Source organism: Myodes glareolus, unplaced genomic scaffold, assembly GCF_982192425.1.
Source record: "Myodes glareolus unplaced genomic scaffold, mMyoGla1.1 HAP1_SCAFFOLD_127, whole genome shotgun sequence".
In the NCBI taxonomy this organism is placed as follows: domain Eukaryota; kingdom Metazoa; phylum Chordata; class Mammalia; order Rodentia; family Cricetidae; genus Myodes; species Myodes glareolus.
Window position 1 is genome coordinate 76,225 of NW_028263278.1, and position 18,771 is coordinate 94,995.

Consider the following 18,771-nt stretch of genomic DNA (forward strand, 5'->3'; position numbering starts at 1 on the left):
ACAATTTCCAAGTGTGCTCTGATGTGCATTAAGGATATCCTGGGAGCATCATCAGTTGCACGGTGTAAATATAAATAAGAAGTTAGCTGTACAGCAAGAAAAACAAGTAAGGAGTAACTCGAGTATAATTGTAAAATAAGTAATAGTAAAATAAGAAGTAATTTGTATAAAATTTTCAAAAAGTTAAATATATGCCAGGAAAAGAGCAAATGGCTGTTTGTACATTACTTATAGATATTCTAAAGGTCAGGGGTACTAAGGAAGGACACCAATATTTGCCTCAGTTTTTGAAATGTATAAAATATGTGTGCTCCCCACATTTCCTCAAGAATGAAGTATAAATCTAGAGCTTTAAAAAAGTGTGTGTGAATGAATGAGTGCATGTTTTCTTGGTCTGTGTTTTGACTGTTAGTACATTGCTGTTTTATGTGATCATGTTTCTAAAAATGTTAAGTGGTACCAGGACCTGTTTGTCTGCCATTACTGTACATTTTGCTGTATTCACCTTCTTTTCTATCCTGAAAGAAATGAGGCAGGCAGCCTCTGCTTTTATCCTTCTGGGAATTTTTATTGGATCAGTTTCAGAAATGTGGGTCTCAAAAGAAAAGGCTCTCTAATGAGAGGCATGCCACTCACCAACTTCCTTCATTATTCTCTGGACCATAGCCTTCCAGCAGTTCCTGCAGAGGGCAAAGGTGCATGCACATGCTCACATGGGCACAGATCCTATAGAGAAACATGCTCATGGAAATGGAGCAACAGCAAAAAATTGTCTACTTGCAGTTAAAGAGCTGCAGGCATGTGAAACAAAAAATCTTTGATTGTGGCCAGAGATGTTAAAAGTGATCCATCACATCTGGGATGAGCTCAATTCTCATAAGGGTTTCCAAATGAAAGTAATGTTTGTGAATGTCAGCACAACTTGAGGAGTTTTTGAAGCATTCCAAGGAAAGAATGTCTTCACACAAATCTCCAAAGAAGAGATTTAATTGAGAGGGAAGAAACCAAAAGCATAAATACCCCTGCCAGTGTGGAATGGGAAAACTGCATACTGAATTTGCATATGGTTTATATAGGGCTTCTTAAAACCAGGGGATATCAAAGGAGATTTTGAAGGAGGGAATTTGTTAGATTTTTATCCCCAATCCTGAACAAGGTCAGAGATGGGCTGTATTTTACATAGAGGGACTAGTAACATTTGTGCTCACTTGGAAAAGGGTAGAGTGTGGGGCTTTATTATTTGGTTGTGTTTTGAGAGTGTGTTTCTTTCACTGGCACTTTTTAATGTTTGGACTGTTTTCAGGGAAATATTGTTTCTTTAGCCAGTTCTAGATTCAGAGAAAAAGTGCTTTCTTTTGGCTCTGCTTTCAGGTCTGAGGTGTGCTTCTGTGACTAGCCCTTTCTCCCACCCATAGACTCAAAAAATGTTTTGCCCATTAGTTTGATGGTTCAAACAAAATAAAGAGATATCATAGCGCTTTAACAGATTTTTGCGCTATCCATTTTTTACGAGATAATAACTGCTGTTAGTTTACTGACTGTATGTGTGATGGCTTAAGATCTTTAAAAAATAAGTTATAATAAGCCCTCAGTTTCTTCCACAGGTCCAAATGATTAGGGTAATATGCATAAGCTTTATCAGATTGATTACACACAAAGGTCTTACTCCTGTATGAAGTACAAAACATTAAAACACTAAATTCACTTATTGAGTGTTGCGTCGCTTTGGCCAGCAAAGAAAACACAACACAGGACTCTTCTCAATGCAGTTTAATCAGGAAACCTTGAATAATCTTCTCACCCTGGGGAAAGCCAGCCCACAGCTAAAATAGCCTCTGGGTAGCCAACTCCAGCAAGCCACGTGGGAAATGCGGATAGGCCCAGGTACACAGAAACAAGCCAGACCCTTAGCTTTAGCCATGCATGGAGTTATTTACAACTGAAAGCACATCCCACCCGGGGGGTGGAGTGCAGAGGACAGTGCCATCTTTAAGGTGCGGCACAAAGCAGCTCACTACAAGAGAGTTTCACTATAGTACAATTTTTCTCATGGTTTTGCAGAATAGACACATTAAATTCATAAAGTTTTTCTGCAAGATGGTTTATTTCATATATTTGCAGATGATTGTGACAAAGGATTTACCACAGATTCTATTCAGAGTTTTCTCTCCAGTTTGTATTCTGCAGTATGCATTTGAAAATGAATAATGTGTGAAAAGTCTTTCTTACACTGATACACATTCTTAAAGTTTCCCTACACTGTGTGTTCTTTTATTACCATGAAAAGTACAGTGGTCTCCAAAGACTTAACCACACTGACTACATTCATAGGGGTTCTCTCTACTCTGTGATCTTTTGGACATTTGAAGATGACTGTGTTTTGCAAAGGCCTTACCAAAATGATTACAATCATAGGGTTTCTCTCTAGAATGTGTTTTTTATGCAATTGAAGATGACTGCAACTTGCAACAGCCTTATCACACTGATTACATTCATGGTGTTTCTATTCAGTATATATATTCTTCAATGCAATTGAAGATTTCTGTGTGTTGCAAAGGCCTTACAACACTGATAATATTCATAGGGTTTTCTTCTCTCCAGTATGTTTTCTTTCAAGCAATTGAAAAATATTTTGATATGCAAAGACCTTACCACATTGGTTACATTCATAGGGTTTCTCTCCAGCATGTGTTCTTTTATGCTTTTGAAGATTACAGTGCTGGGCAAAGAACTTAACACATTGATTACATTTACAGGGTTTCTCTCCAGTATGTGTTCTTTTAAGCTTTAGAAGATCACTGTGACATGCAAAGGCATTACAACGCTGATTTCATTCATGAGGTTTCTCTCCAGTATGTGTTGTATTATGCAATTTAAGATAACTGTGCTGGGAAAAGGCCTTACCACATTGAATATATTCATAGGGTTTCTCTCCAGTATGTGTTCTTTCATGCTTTTAAAGATAACTGTGAAATGCAAAGGCCTTACCACATTGATTACATTCATAGGGTTTCTCACCAGTATGTGTTCTTTTATGCCTTTGAAGACTACTGTGCAGGGAAAAGGCCTTACCACATTGATTACATTCATAGGGTTTCTCTCCAGTATGTGTTCTTTTATGGCTTTTCAGATTACTGTGACCTGCAAAGGCCTTACCACACTGATTATATTCATAGGGTTTCTCTCCAGAATGTGTTCTTTTATGCTTTTGAAGATCACTGTGACATGCAACGGCCTTACCACACTCATTACAATCATACGGTTTATCTCCAGTATGTGTTCTTTTATGCAATTGAAGATTACTGTGCCAGGCAAAGGCCTTACCACAATGATTACATTCATAAGGTTTCTCTCCAGTATGTGTTCTTTTATGCTTTGGAAGATAACTGTGCCGGGCAAAGGACTTACCACACTGTTTACATTCATAGGGTTTCTCTCCAGTATGTGTTCTTTTATGATTTTGAAGATTAACCTGAGTTGCAAGGGCCTTACCACACTGATTACATTCATAGGATTTCTCTCCAGTATGCATTCTTTTATGCTTTTGAAGATCAGTTTGACATGCATACACATTACCACACTGATTAAATTCATAGGGTTTCTCTCCAGGAGTATTCTTTTATGACTTTAATACGTTTCATAAAGAACAAAGTCTTTATCTCCGTGACTGTATTCATAGGGTTTTTTTTCAGTGTGTTTACTTTTAAGCACTTGAATATGACTGTGATGAGCAAATGCTGTACCACACTGCTTACTTTTAGAGGATTTTTGCCCAGAATGTGTTTTCTCATTCCTTAGAAAGTGAGTGTCATAACACAAGGCTTTAACACAGTGAGTATACACTGAAAGTTTCTTTTTCACCATTTTGATTCCTTTCAATCCTGCAAGGATAATTGGTATATTTAAAAACTTTACCACATTCAAGATACAGTTGAACTTTATATCTGTATAAATTAATTTTATACCTTGATCCAATTCTAAAAGGAATTAGGTATTAAGATTTCATAACTCCTTTTAAAATCATGTTTGCTTTTTAAATAGGGGTCAGGTTGCATCTAGGAATATAAGTATAATGATAAATTCCTTTGTTTCATGGTTTACCTGTTTACATTTACAAAAACAGTTTATATTATATTGTTCACATTTTCAAAGACAACTGAATACACTGAGAGATTTACCAAGTTTACTGCATTTATAAATTTTATGATACTGTAAAACATATATATTTGCTTAGTGAATTAGTACATTCAGAAGTATTTACACAAACCTAGAACTCGTGGGATATTTTTGTAATGTTTATATATTAATAATCATGCTATAAAACCATCAGTATTGTATACTTGAATCAAATTCAACAAGTATACTCTACATGGGAACTACTGCTTATCTTCTTTTTATCTTAAGCAAATATATGTTAAATCTATCCACAACACTATGCTCAAAAGCCTTTATACACATAGGAATGGAAGAAAAATTCACATACATGTATTGAGGTATATGGATTTGTGAGAATTTAATAACCATCTATGCACTTAAAGCTGAGCTTATTTGCAATGCTGCTTTTATTTAAAAGTTCTAGGAAAAAGTGTAATCTCATCAGAGAGACATTGTTATCAACTTGCACATGAAAATTATCTTGCATGTCTTCTAGAACAATGCCAGTGTTCTTCAGTGTTATGGTCTTCTCAAATGTATCCTAAAATACAGGTCCAGAATATATGTCATATCATTTAACAATGTGCAACATTTAGTTTATTATCTTAAATGCACCTATAATGTATGACTGCTTTATTCACCTCATTCTTCTTTCTAAACCAAATTGCAGAACAACATCCTTAACCAAGGAAAAGTTGTGTCCATATTTTGAAACATGAAGGAAATTCATTTTTACCTCCAAAACTGAGGTTCCTGCAGGTCTCCAGCATTACATCTTTATAGAGATTCTTCTGGGAAGGATTCAGCAGATCCCCCTCTTCCTGAGTGAAGTTGATATACACATCATCACAGGTCACTTCCATCTAAAATATACCACACATGTGTTAAATGGAAAGCATGACAGTGACAAAGCTAGAAATGCATACTTCTTTCAGAGTATAGACATATGATTCTGGTGTTCCTTACTCTTATTTCATGACATAGACAGTCACTTTTGATGGAAATTGAGCAGCAGAGTCAACTCTGTCATTTCTGTACTCTTTATATGGGATACCACCTCAAAAGAACAATGTCTATTGAGAGGAAGAAACAACAAAACAGATCAACTGTACATAGTATTCATGAAAAAATTATATGAAGTGATATAGACCACACAAAAAAAGTAATATGGACACACTGGGTTTATTGTGTCTTCAACCACAACACTCAGAAAACAGAGGTGGATATATTTGTCTCTAAGTTGAATGCCAGTCAAACCTATGCAGTCAGGTCCAGGACAGGTGGAAGTACACATTAAGACACCATCTCCATTGCAAAAGTCAGTGAAACAAACAAATGGAATAGAAAGAACTGAAAGACATTTATTGAACTTCTTACAAATAATTTTGCATTCACTCCAGTTCTGTATTCATCGTCCAGATATCTAAGTGTTATAATTTAAACTGTAATTCCAGTAATATTTTGTAGAATGGAACTTCATGTATAAAGCAGTTAAAATGGACAGATGAAAATACTAGAAATATAAATGTTGGTCATAAATAATCAAGAAAGGGCTGGAGAGAGGGTAGAGTAATTCAGAGATCTTGCTGGTCTAGAATGGAGGTGGGCACATTTTCCAGTACTTACACGTGAATCACAACTTTCCATTGTCCCATGATCAAGATCTTTGATCACCTTGATGAACAGGTACCCATGTAATGAATATCCATGCAGACTTATAAAATAGTCCTAATGATTTTTAAAAAATCAAATCAAGCATAACAAGCCAAACGAAGTTCATGTACTTGCAATTAACTGACTCATAATACTCAGGCAGTATTAATGTCATAAATACATGACATCCTGGGAATCAGAGTGATACCCTCTTTCAAATTTTAGAATTCAAGATACACATGGAGCTCAGCAAGAAGCATATACTTGACATTTAAAAAACCTATATTCCATGGCTATCACCCTATAATATAAAAATGAATATAGCCAGAAATGATGGCCCCGTTTACTGTCAGGAATTTGGAGCCACACAGTAAGGGTTACTTAGACAAGCAAACAAAACAATTAAGATAGCAGGTTGTCAAACTCCTTAACAGCAACTGTTTCTGCTATATCTCATTTTTACTTATAAAATATAGGTAAGATATAGAATATAGAGATCAAGCTTGTAATGATATTAAAATCATTTCAGTATATGTAGGAAACTGTCAAATTAATGACAAACACAAAACAGTAGATATAAATGTCAGGAAATAGTTGAGGGTATTGAGACTTATCACATACAATGAGGAATTTCATCTAGATAGGTTTCTCCTACTAAAGATTCACAGGAAATTGAAAGAAAGCTAGCAAGGAGAGAAAGTTTTTCAAATACATGATCTTTTCTGGGAGGTTGTTCATTCAATAAGTACATTCTGACCTCAGTCATTGCTGGTTCATGGTCAAGAATGGAAAAAATGCATTTAGTCATTTCAAGGATAGACATTTAAATGATCCTTCTCTGCAATGGTCCCTACACTGTCCAAATGTGTAATGTCCCCTCTGGCACTAAGGACAATCTGTTGACAACAATATCTTATAAAACCTGAAAACACATTATCTCTTTCTAACATCAATGGCACAAAATAACATTAACATTCCAAAAGCGAAAAATAAACACACAGTAAGGGAATACTGGACCAAGGCAATACTGAAGCAGGGCAAGACAATCATCAAATCCTGTAGCTCTCTAGTCAGATGTATGGGCTTCTGTTTTAAATGACTCAAATGGCCCTATCCTTGCAACTTCTCGTGCATTTCTCTTTTTGGTACTTTCCACTCACTATAAGCAGCAAGGTATCCATGGAAGTTGTGTCATAACTTAGGAATCTTAACATTTGTGGGCTCAAAATGTAACCCAGCGTGTTTTGAAATAATATTTTTTAAATGTGTTTTATTTATTTATGTTGTGGAGCATTTGTTTTAATGATGCAAAAAATTTTTCCATTGGTTTAGTTGTGTGAAGTTGTGGTGCTTTGTCTATTTAAAATACCTAGTTGGTCTAAAAAAGAATTGAATGACCAATTGTAGGACAAGAAAGAATAGGCAGGGCTGCAAGGAAAGAGAAGAAATGCAAGGGAAAATCTGGGAGGAATAAAGAAGAGGCAGCATAAAGAGAGAACAATAGGAGCCTTTAATCCAGCTACACAGCAAGCCATGGAGTAAGAAATAAAGAAAGGAATAAAGATAAAGGCCAGGGGGAAATGTAGAGAGAACAATTAAATTGAAAACAACCTGCCTTGAAACGAACCAAAGTCAAGTATTTATAAGAAAAAAAATAAGCCTTCATGTGTGAAATTTAATTCTGAACTGTGTGCCACGTCCTAAAGGAACAAGAGAGTAAAAGAAACAACTAACAACTCCCCACCCAGCTCCAATCTTTACAGCTTCATGCAATGAACTCTCACTGTCTCCTCATTGGGCTTCTGATTGTGCCAAACACAGATGCCTGAAACAATGGTAAACTATAACCATAAACTAAAAAAATCCATGATCCTAAATTTTGATTCTTTCATGTTCCCAAGACTGGCACATTACTGGTGATGCTGAGAAATAGATTTTTTTTTTTAACTGCAAAGAACACTAACGAGCTTGGACCACAAGTGTAGAAGGTTTGGAATGAAGTAGCTTCCTGAGACTATGAGTCACTTTGCTCAACCATCCCTAAATTGAAGGTTTATGTGTATGGAGTCTTACTCTTAGGGCACCTTGATAAGCTTCCAGTCCAGAGCAATGGCTGTTTCTGTAATGATGATAAACTCTTTGAAAAATCCTTCTTGTATTAACACATAAATGCCTTTTTAAACTTCCTTTTTATTTTCATTTATTTCTGCCCTACTTGTATTTTTTTACTGTACAGCTAAATAAGTCATCAGTGATAACCATTGAACAGCTTCAATATTCCATTAAAGACATTATCCCATTAGATTTTAATTTGGCATCCATCCCTTTCTATGCTGGGACTCCGCATGCTCTAAGTTGGACATTGAACTCAATTTGTACACAATCCATCTTCATTTTTAAGTTGGCATTATAACTCAGAGAAGTAGGAGGGGCCCCCATTTACCGGTCTATTTTTTTTCTCACTACCACTTAAGGCCCAGCCCTGAAGCAGTTGCAGGACTTTCCAGCACTTGGAATCAGAAGCAGGATTAGGTGTGCAAAGGAATTCTCAATGGCATCGTGTGTGGCCAGCCTAAGTTACCAGAGACATTGTTTAAACATAAATAACTAAAAAACAGACTTGATAAAAAATGGAAAGAAATCCTTAATGACCTAGAACCAATGGAAAACAGGGAGAAATAAGAAATTAGAGCAGTGATGCATTTAAAGAAATTCTAAGTTAAAAATTGAAATTCATAGTTTGTTTTTAAAAAGATGTAGATGAAAAAACCATAAAGGTAGACTGACTTTGAAAAACACAAAACCATTCTCTGGCAGAGGGAATGGCATTAATAACATATTATTCCTCCCTGTCCTTAAATGCAATGTTAGCTGCTTGGACCTGTCACTTGACAAAAACAGCTAGAGCTAATGGATATAACCATGACAAACAAGACTGAACATACTGTATATTAGAGCTCCTTGTTGGAATTTCAATATTCATTGGCTGAATTAACCTTCCCACATTGTACACTCAAATCTGGCCTGCCTTCATTACATGACATGGATCAGTACATGCTGGGAAATTACAAAATCACTTATCCATCTACAATCATATCTTGTTTCATAATGGTGACTTCACTGCTGCCTGCCTACAGTGTTTCCTCTATAGGATACACAGCCTGTGTTTACTGTTAGGTTCTGAAGGCCAAAACCATGCTCCATACAAATCCTTTTCTTGTTATTGAAATGAACAGTTTACTCCATTACTCAAATTTAAAATTTCACAACTAAGTGGTATCTGAGTTCTTCAATCTAAATATATAGATGGTTTAATCACCAGGAAAGCAAGGTCAATTTCCTGGGCAGCAATGGAGTGGTATCAAGGCTACATGATTTTGGTTTTTAAACTCTTAATAGTATTTTTATCGATTATGCCAAAAGAATGGAGTCGGGGCATTTGGGAATATCCATATGTCCTTTTCCATGGTGATAGAAAGGGACAGTGACAGCAAAGACTCTCCCTCGATTTTCTGTTTCATACAGAAGTTTAAGAAAACACACTAATTCTAATTCATGCAAAATTACATCTGAAAACTCAGTCAGTTAAAACAATCCCCATTTAATTCAGAATGAATTTCTTAGAATATCTAGTACAACACTTACCCCATTTCTCCTGTGTGGTTATGCATGTGTAAAGATAGTTTCTATTGTATGGAATCACACAATAAAATATTACCATATTATCATACACAAAAAAAGAATATAAAGAAATGCAAGTTTGGCCAGGAAGTGGTGGTGCATGCTTTAAACTCCTGCACCTGGGAGGAAGAGACAGGCAGATCTCTGTGAGTTTGAGAACAACCTGCTGTATAGTTTGAGTCCCAGCAGAGCCAGATATACACAGAGAAACCTTCTCTTGAAAAACCCACTAAAGCCTTGTTGGCCAGAGAAGGGTGGTGTACACCTTTCATCCCAGCACTCAGGAGGCAGAGACAGGTGGATCTCTGTGAGTTTGAGGCCAAACTGGTCTACAAGAGCTAGTTCCAGACCAGGCTCTAAAACTACCTGAAACCCTGTCTTAAAAAACCAAAAAATGCCCAAGAAAAAACAAAAAACAAAAAGACTTCAAAGATACAGAAAACCCCTGTCTTGAGAAAATGAAAACCAAACAAACAAGCAACAAGTGAAGAAACTTAAAAACTGAAGTTTAAAAAATATACTCATGATCCATTGGATCCTGAATTCTACAAGTCCCAAATCTCCTATTACACCCCTAGAAACCCTTGCCAGGTGGTGATTAACTCTGCTGTGACTCTAAGCAAGCTTTATTATCAGAATATAATCAAAATCTCATACATTTCCCTATTTGTCTAATTAAAAAGTGGAGGTTTTAACTGACACAGTAAATCTATAGACACTAAATACAATAACTATATATATAATATATACATTGAAGAATTATACTAACAATGTCTAATCCATTTGTATTTGATAAATTTAAAGAAAATGTTTGATCATCTATCATCTAAGCCCAAGGTGTTGTACATAAATTACTTTTTATCCTAATCTTACCAACCTTAAATAATCTTTCTATGTCTCTTAGCCTTAGACACTTTATACATTTTTATGTTGTTTTTTTCAATGTGTTAACATGCATAATTACAATTATCGAGTCTTTAGCTCCATCAGTGAACCCAGAAGGATATAATATTACCTGAGTAAACAGGAAGTATAAAGCCAACAACATTTAAAATGAAGAAGCAACACCTATTTAAAATAAAATTTTGCCAGGCTGTAGTGGTGCATGCCATTACTCCCAGCACTTTCATAGCAGAGGAAGATATATCTCACTGAGTTACAGGCCAGCCTATTCTACATAGTGAGTTCCAGGAAAGCTAGAGGAACACAGAGGAATGTGTCTTTAAAAAAAAAAGGGAGAAAGAAAATGTCCTTTTGTTTCATCTTTAAAACACACCTAACATGATTATAAGCATGATTAAAATAAGTGACTATTAGGCCAATTTATTCTTTTGGATGGGAATATTTTATTTGGATGATGTATTTTTTTTAGACATCTCCATTGTCTAGTGGTTTTTTGATTTCTTAGTTCAATGTTTTCATACTTTTGTAAAGACAAAACAAAACTGTGCCTTAACCCTAACTTTATGGAGTTTTATTTTTGGAAATTATATTTATTCAAAAGGAAAACATCTGTTACTCATATGAATTTGTTAACATTAAATGATAATGCTCTCTGATGAACTATTATCTCTTTTACTCAAGATAACTTTTTGTTTAAAACTAATCTTTAAGGATTTAAGTGGTCTCTATAACTTTATTTCCTAATTTAATATATATCTTGGTTTTTATTCTGAACACAATGTATCTTTAAAGCATACAGATTGGTTTAATTTTGCAGGGCTTTTCTATTATCTAATGTCTACCCACACCTGTTGTTTCCTTTTTATTAGCATTTAAAAATTTAAAAGTTAATAATCTATGCTATAACTTATCTCTGTAAGCCTTAATTACCCTTTCTGTTAACTGAGCATATATTTTAAGATGCCTGATGAAGTGTTAATCTAATTAATCTTTTTCAATCCCAAAACAACCTACAAAATGATTTAAAATCTGCTTCCTGCTACATGGCATAGAGCAGAATATGTGGATTGTGCCCTATCTACCTGTCTAATACAATGCACACCTGAGAAATCTGTGTACATCAGAAACTCTTTTTGCCCAATGGAACTAAGCTTTACTGGATCACACCATTGCAGCTAGTTGCAGCACCATGTTAAGCATTCTACTCGGGGCTACTCAGCTCAGTGGTTAAGAGCACTGGCTGCTCTTCCAGAGGTCCTGAGTTCAATTCCTAGAAAACACATGGTGGCTCACAACCATCTGTAAAGAGATCAGGTGTCTTCTTCTGGTGTGCAGGCATACATGTAAGGAATGTTGCATACATAAGAAATAAATAAATATTTAAAAAAAGCATTTTAGTCAACTATGGCTCTCCCAGGTCCTAAACAATTTGTAATGTTTATAACACAAACCTGAAATTGGAATGTAGTATTCAGAACTTCTAGAAACTAAATCTTCAGCTTTCTAATCTCTCTTCCCACTGTACAACAACAAAAAAAATGCCCATGTGTAGTCTGGACAGAGAAACATCCAGCATCATATCCTTCCATTCCAGGCCTTCAGAGTCTCCCCTTTCCAAGTATTTCCATACACAAAGAGGCCACAGAGAATAAGGGAATAAAGGCCACTGCCAATATGAACAACATGGACCAATGTAACTACAGTCTAGCTCATGGTACTTCCAAGTCCCAGCAGAAATAAAAGTTCAAGAGACCTGCTCTGAACACCCCCCACTCATTACAGGATAGCATATGGTCTTGCTTACCACTCCCTACAGCAGAGACAGAAGAGAATCATGAAAAGAACTCACAAATTGCCTGCCACTAGTATTCTTGATTGCTAACCCTTCCCAGATTCCCTCACTGGCTAGGGACACCGAGCTGGGTCTCTCAATATTAGCAGCTCCACTACAGGAGGATCAGAGACCAAATGACTCAGACAGTACAGGCCTTCCATGTCTGTCCTTCCAGCCAAGCCAACAGGACCCCAGTTTAGACAGTTTGTATTTAATACACATTTTCCCACTCTCCTAGAGCACATCCTCATCCTCATCCAAAGCATAGGGTCCTCTGTGTGCACATTCCATTACACACTCACTTTCCAGTGCAGCTATCCTATTGCCTCAGAGATGGGAAATCCCAAAGACGAACAGGTCACATTCCTACAGTAACTACTGTAACTGTGTAACTGTGGTTACTTTGTAACTGTTGTTTAAAAAAAAGCAGAGCAGGAATTATAAAACAATTCAGGCATATTAGGGCTTGGAGGCAGCAAGGACAATGTAAATATGAAGAAGTTGTCATCTCAAAAACTATTTTGAAAACTTGAGATAGCCTTTATGGTCATGTCCTCCAGAGACTAGGGATTTATATTAGAGCACATTAAAATTTTCTCATGTATTTTCTCTAAAGAGCAATGTCTTAATAGAGAAAAGTCCTGTTAAGCAGGGCCACAGCTTCTATTTTAGATTAACTACTGTAAATATAGCAATTAAGTTTAAAGATAAGGTCAGTTCCTTTCCCAGATTCCTGATTGCCCTGGTCTGTGGACTGCAAACAATGATCAATCGGGACATTCATAAAACATCTCCAATTGACTACCTGATTCCACATAGATAATCTCAACTACTTATGAAGGAGGAAAGTTCTCAACATCAGTCCAACCTCTCCCTTTCTGCACTGTGTCTCCACCAGCTTGAATAAAGTCTTCCTCCTATTGTGGTCTGAAGACAGAAGGAATTCTCCATATGCAAATCCTTTCCCTGGAACTGCATTGCATAGTCAACTACATGACTCAATAATGCATAATTTTAAAGTTGTGCAGTGGTACAGTCATTTTTAAAGGAATTTTGAAAGTCTAATGTACAGGCAGCAAGGTCATTGCCCTGGACAGCATCATACCAAGGACACCTGCTTCAACATAAAGGAACTTGTCTCAGAAACTATTTTTTTAATAGGATGGAAATACAGCTGTTCTAGAATTAATATAACTTTCCATTGAGAAATCACATCACACACATCGCACCTAACGGGTGCGAACCTGTAATCCCTCCTTGAAAAGCTTAATAGAGGTTGTTCTTTGATATGTGTGTCTTAGCATCCTAATTTCTAACAGCCCTGATTAAAACACATTTATCTTTGGGATGTTTTAGAGGCAGTCCTCCCTCAGCTAAATTCTACTTTGTGAGACTGAACTATTTCAAAGGCATTGGCAAATCCTTTGTATCAGTAATTCTACTCTTCTACATTGCAGCTTAGAAGTGGAGCTTCTGACAGGTGAGATGCATTGATAACGTCCACATAGTTAAATATAAATGGAGATTGTATGTAAGGTTAAATGCAAAGTGCTCAACATCGAGAAGATACTGGAGAAACTAGGAGTCTCCAACTTTGGCATATTGAAGTTGACAAGAAAGATGTTTGTACACACAGCACCCTGCTCCCAATTCTCTAAGCGGATCAAGCCCAAAGTGCAAAGTTGTTCAGAGGCCTGTCCCTAGGTCTAGGAATTTACAGGACTGCATGGGACTTCACAATGCAGGGAATATGGCGGCAGATTCCCAGATGGATCCCGGAAGGACACAATACTGTCTCCCACACCTCACCCTCTTCTGCTCCCCATCTGGAGACAGCATTCCCCTGCTCACCATGTTGTGGTTTCTCGGCTTGCCAAAGCCCTCAGTTTATCATCTCCCTGCAGCAACAACTTCACTGCAACAAAGGAAACCACTGGTGCCCACTCATCTGCCAAATGGAGACTGAATGAGGATGACAGGAAGAGCCTTGCATGACTTCTGACTGGCAGGTCACCTGATGGTACTGATTGACTAGTGCGGCCTGAGTGACAAAAACACCTCCACAGTGCTGAAGTGTACTTAAAGAGACAGCACAGAGTTTTCTGGCCATACCATCCACCTGAGTCAAAGATCTTTTCTTGATTGGCTGAAATATGCATTTCAATAGCACTTGCCCGTGGCTACAAAAGCAAACACCATCAAAATCTTTTTTTTTAAAGTAATTTTATTAAATTATAAAAGTTTCCATTTCCGCCCCTCCTCCCCACCATCAAAATCTTGCACTCCATAGGATCTTTCCCTTTTCTCTCCAGGACACAACATAGCCAGCTGGCTTGTACAGTGCACTGTGCTGTGTTAGGTGGGTGCAGTGATTTCCTGTCCCACAGAGGAAAGAATGCCCAGAATATTAACAGCTAAAGAGAATTTTGAGGTTACAAAAAGAGATGATTGTTCTGTGGCTTCATGCTAAGGTCCAATGAACTGAAGGAACTTTTTACATGGTTTTCATAGATATTTCACACAACAGAAAAGAGAAAAGATGGAGCCAGATCTCAAACAAGATGATAGGTCTTTCCCCCATCAGAAGGCTGAATGATGGCTCCACCTCTTTACGAATTTTATTACTGAAACTCGAAGCAAACTCCAGGAAAATGAATAATAATAAAAAGAGTAGTGTTCATGGAAATGTGAATACCTAGAGAAAAATGGAGCTAAAAAGAATGTCTTCATGAACACTATTGTTAGCCAGCACATCTTCCTCCATGGTAGGCGAATAAAATATACAACTGCAGTATTCAAGATTCTCTACATGAACAGGACAGGTAGAATGAAGCTAAACATGTATGTAAAAAGTGGTCTTATTAGAATTTCTTACAAGCGGTGTTTCAGGTTGTCTAAAAATAGCTACTTATAAATGACAATTGATGAATCCAGTAGATTTCTTCTCAGTCTTTTAGGAAGTTGCATTCTTACACTTCCTGTTTACTTAATTACATTATTTCATTCCTGGAACTCTGAGGGAGTTGAAGACAACATAGTTATCATCATAGTTTACTATTTTTTTAAAAGCAGACTCAGAAAAGAAAATCACTACAGTGGTATAAATTGTATAAGCTTTAAAGACATCAAATATTGTTTTTGATAGTAATGCTAGTTAAGATATAAAGTGAATTAGGTATAAGACTTTGGATTCACCAAAGATAGGACAGATAGTGCTGTGTTTCCTCTGAATTTTCAAATAAAAATGAACTAGGCATTGTTGATTTACTCATTGTCTGTGAATATTATACATTGTTATTTTACTTACATAGCTTTTTTATATTAGTTATAAATTCTTTTTTTCTATTTTAGGAAAAAAGGAAAATTTTGGTATTTTTTTGTTATCTAGCAAACAAAGCTTGCCTGAAGGTCAGAATATGGTTCTAAACTTCTAGTTGTCCATATAATCCAGACATTGGTGGCACACACTTTTAATTCCAGAATTGGGGTGGTAGAGGCAGGTGGATCTCTGTGTGTTCCAGGCTACGCTGGGCTACATGTTATTGATCCAGTCTAAAGGCAGAACACAGCCAGGTGGTGATGGCTCACATTCTCATACCTTTAATCCCAGGATTTGACAATCACACATACTTAATTCCAGCACAAGGAACATGGATACAAGAAGGGATATAGCTTGGTAGAGCGAGGAATATATTGTGGGAGAGGACAGAAACCCATGGCATTTAATCTGAGTATTCATGGAGACAAGAACTTGACCATTTCATTCTGAGGATTTGATTGACATAAAAGAACTTTATAGTATTTGACTGCTTTATTTCTCGGATCTTTCAGCATTTTCCCCAATATTTGACTCTGTCTTTTTATAAACAGGCACAACTAGACTTTGTGCTACAGTGATTTGTAAAATAAATTTCATTAATACATTTACTTCCACAAATCTCACAAAACATTTTTGCATATATTGTTTTTTATTTTTTATTTTATATTTTTAAGAGATTAATTTATTATGTATACTGTGCTCTGCCTGCATGTTATGCCTACAAGCCAGAAGAGGGCACCATATCTCTTTTCAGATAGTTGTGAGCTATCATGTAGTTGCTGAGAATTGAACTCAGGACCTCTGAAAGAGCAACCAGTGCTATTAACTACTGATACATCTCTCCAGCCCCATGTACATTGTTTTTTTACAGTCTGACATCATAATTAACATTTACTTTTAGAGCTTTTGAATTCCAATTTTATACCTTCAAGTTTATCAACTGAAGCATGCAAAAATACCTCTGAAAATCCATTACGTTAGGGTGATAATAGCATAAGATATCTCCATTTAGAGTTTAATGTTGAATTTCATTCAGTGTGTTCAAATTATTTATCTGTATTTTATGTGCATTTGTGCTTTCTATTCATGTATGTCTGTGTGATAGTGTCATATCCTTTAGAACTAAAGCTACAGACAGTTATGAACTTCCATGTCGGTGCTGAGAATGGAACTAAGGTCCCCTACAAGAGGAGTCAGTACTCTAAACCACAGTACCATCTCTCCAGCCCCATCATTCAACTACAATTCAAAATATGGCTTTAGAATTGGAAACAGAGTTTACTTTCTCATTCTTTATTGTGTGGAGATTTGATGGTGGTATTTCTCTTTTAAGCATCAATTTACTTAATTTTTGAATTTTAATACACCTAAAGAACAGATGACTACAAGATAAAACTGGTAGAAAAATAGCTTTCCACTAATAAGTACCTATCAACTTGATCAAAACAAATAATCAAATCTTATTGTGGATCTAATAACTTTATGTTTTACTGTTTCCTATATTCTTTATCTTATTACAGTATGAAAGGTTATTGTCTTCAAATGTATATAATTTGATAATAAAGTATTTGCTATGATTGTTCAGATGTGTAGTTAGAGTACAAATAGAAAAATTAGGAATTAAAAGTTTAAAACTTTAATTGACTGAAAATCACAGTATATTAGTCAGGGCCAGCTAGAGTCACAGAACTTATTAACTAAAACCCTCTCTCCATCCATCTATCTATCTATCTATCTATCTATCTATCTATCTATCTATCTATCTATGTGTATATGGGGATTTATTGGAGTAAATTACAAAATGTAGTCTAACAATGGCTGTTAGTGAATGGAAAATTCACGAATATAGTTGATGCTCAGTACCACAAGAATTTGTAACATGACGGCTGGCTGGCTTGGGTATCTGTCCCACTCGGTACCCCACAGGTGGCAAGCCCCAATCAAAATCACACACAGGACTCCATAAGATTATAAAACTGATTGGCCCTTAGCTCTGGCTTCTTATTAGTTCTTATAACTTATGTTACCCCATTATCCTTATCTACATTAGCCACATGGTTCAGTACCTTTCTCAGCTGGGCAAGTTACATGTTGCCTCTTCTGTGGTCTGCGCAGGAATGGTTGAGGGAGCTTCCTGCTTTCCAGAATACTCCCAGGCTCTTTGCTCCACCCCTACTTCCTGTCTGGCTTTCCCACCTATACTGCCTGCCTGGCCAATCAGCGTTTTATTAAAATACATGATTGACAGAATTCAGACAATTCTCCCACACCATTTCCCTCTTTTTTTTTAAACAAAGGAAAATACCCATAGTCCTTTTGTTGGGAATGTGGGTGTAGTATTTCAGGCTACTTTCTGCTGGTTGGGGACACTGATAATCTTATGGGGGACTAAAGAAAATTATCATCAAGTCCTGACTGGAGTATCCTGTGAGTTTGATTATCTCAGGCAGCAGTCTTCAATCTGTTCTGGATGTAGGACTCAGGCATCCGGGCCATCTGTTCCTAAGGGAGATTTCTCGGGTGGTCTTCCTTGTTCAAATCTGATTTTTCTTAGCTCAGAATGAATCCACAGCCTCTCATTTCCTGTGGAAACAAAAACAAAATCTCTTCTCCAAAGTAACATACCTTTTGACTTCAGTTTTGAAGCCAAGGTATTTTCAAAATATCATCTTGGATGAGTTCAACATTATTTATAAACAAAAGTCTTTTAGCAGCTGTTTCTCCTTCCTCAGCTTTCAAACAATTCAAAGAGAGCATAATAACATACAGTATCAAGATTCTCTATGTATTTTCCATCTTTATGTGGCTTTATTTTAACCTCTATTTCTTTTATTTTTACTTTTACTTTTTGAGACAGGTTCTCTGTATATCTTTGTCCTGGAATAACTCTGTAGACCAGGCTGTCCTTGAACTCACAAAGATCCACTTGTCTCTGCCTCCCAAGTGCTAGGATTAAAGGTGTGTGCTACAGCACCTTGAACTCTCAGAGATCTGTCTGTCTCTGCCTCCCAGGCATTGGGATTAAAGGTGCTTGCTACCACAACTTGAAGTCACAGAAGTCAATCTACCTCTACCCCTTGAAGTCACAGAGGTCAATATGCCTCTGCCTCCCAGGCATTGGGATTAAAGGTGTGTACTACCACACCCAACTACACTTTTTCTTCTTTTTTTACTTTTAAGAACTTTAACCTTTAGCCTGCATATATTTTTAACACACTGTAATACA

General features: G+C 36.4%; 1 pseudogene; it reads right to left on the minus strand.

Annotated features, from left to right (window-relative positions):
- Positions 1–2,506: 2,506 nt before the first annotated feature.
- On the minus strand, positions 2,507–3,598 carry LOC148117054 (uncharacterized; annotated as a pseudogene).
- Positions 3,599–18,771: the final 15,173 nt, after the last annotated feature.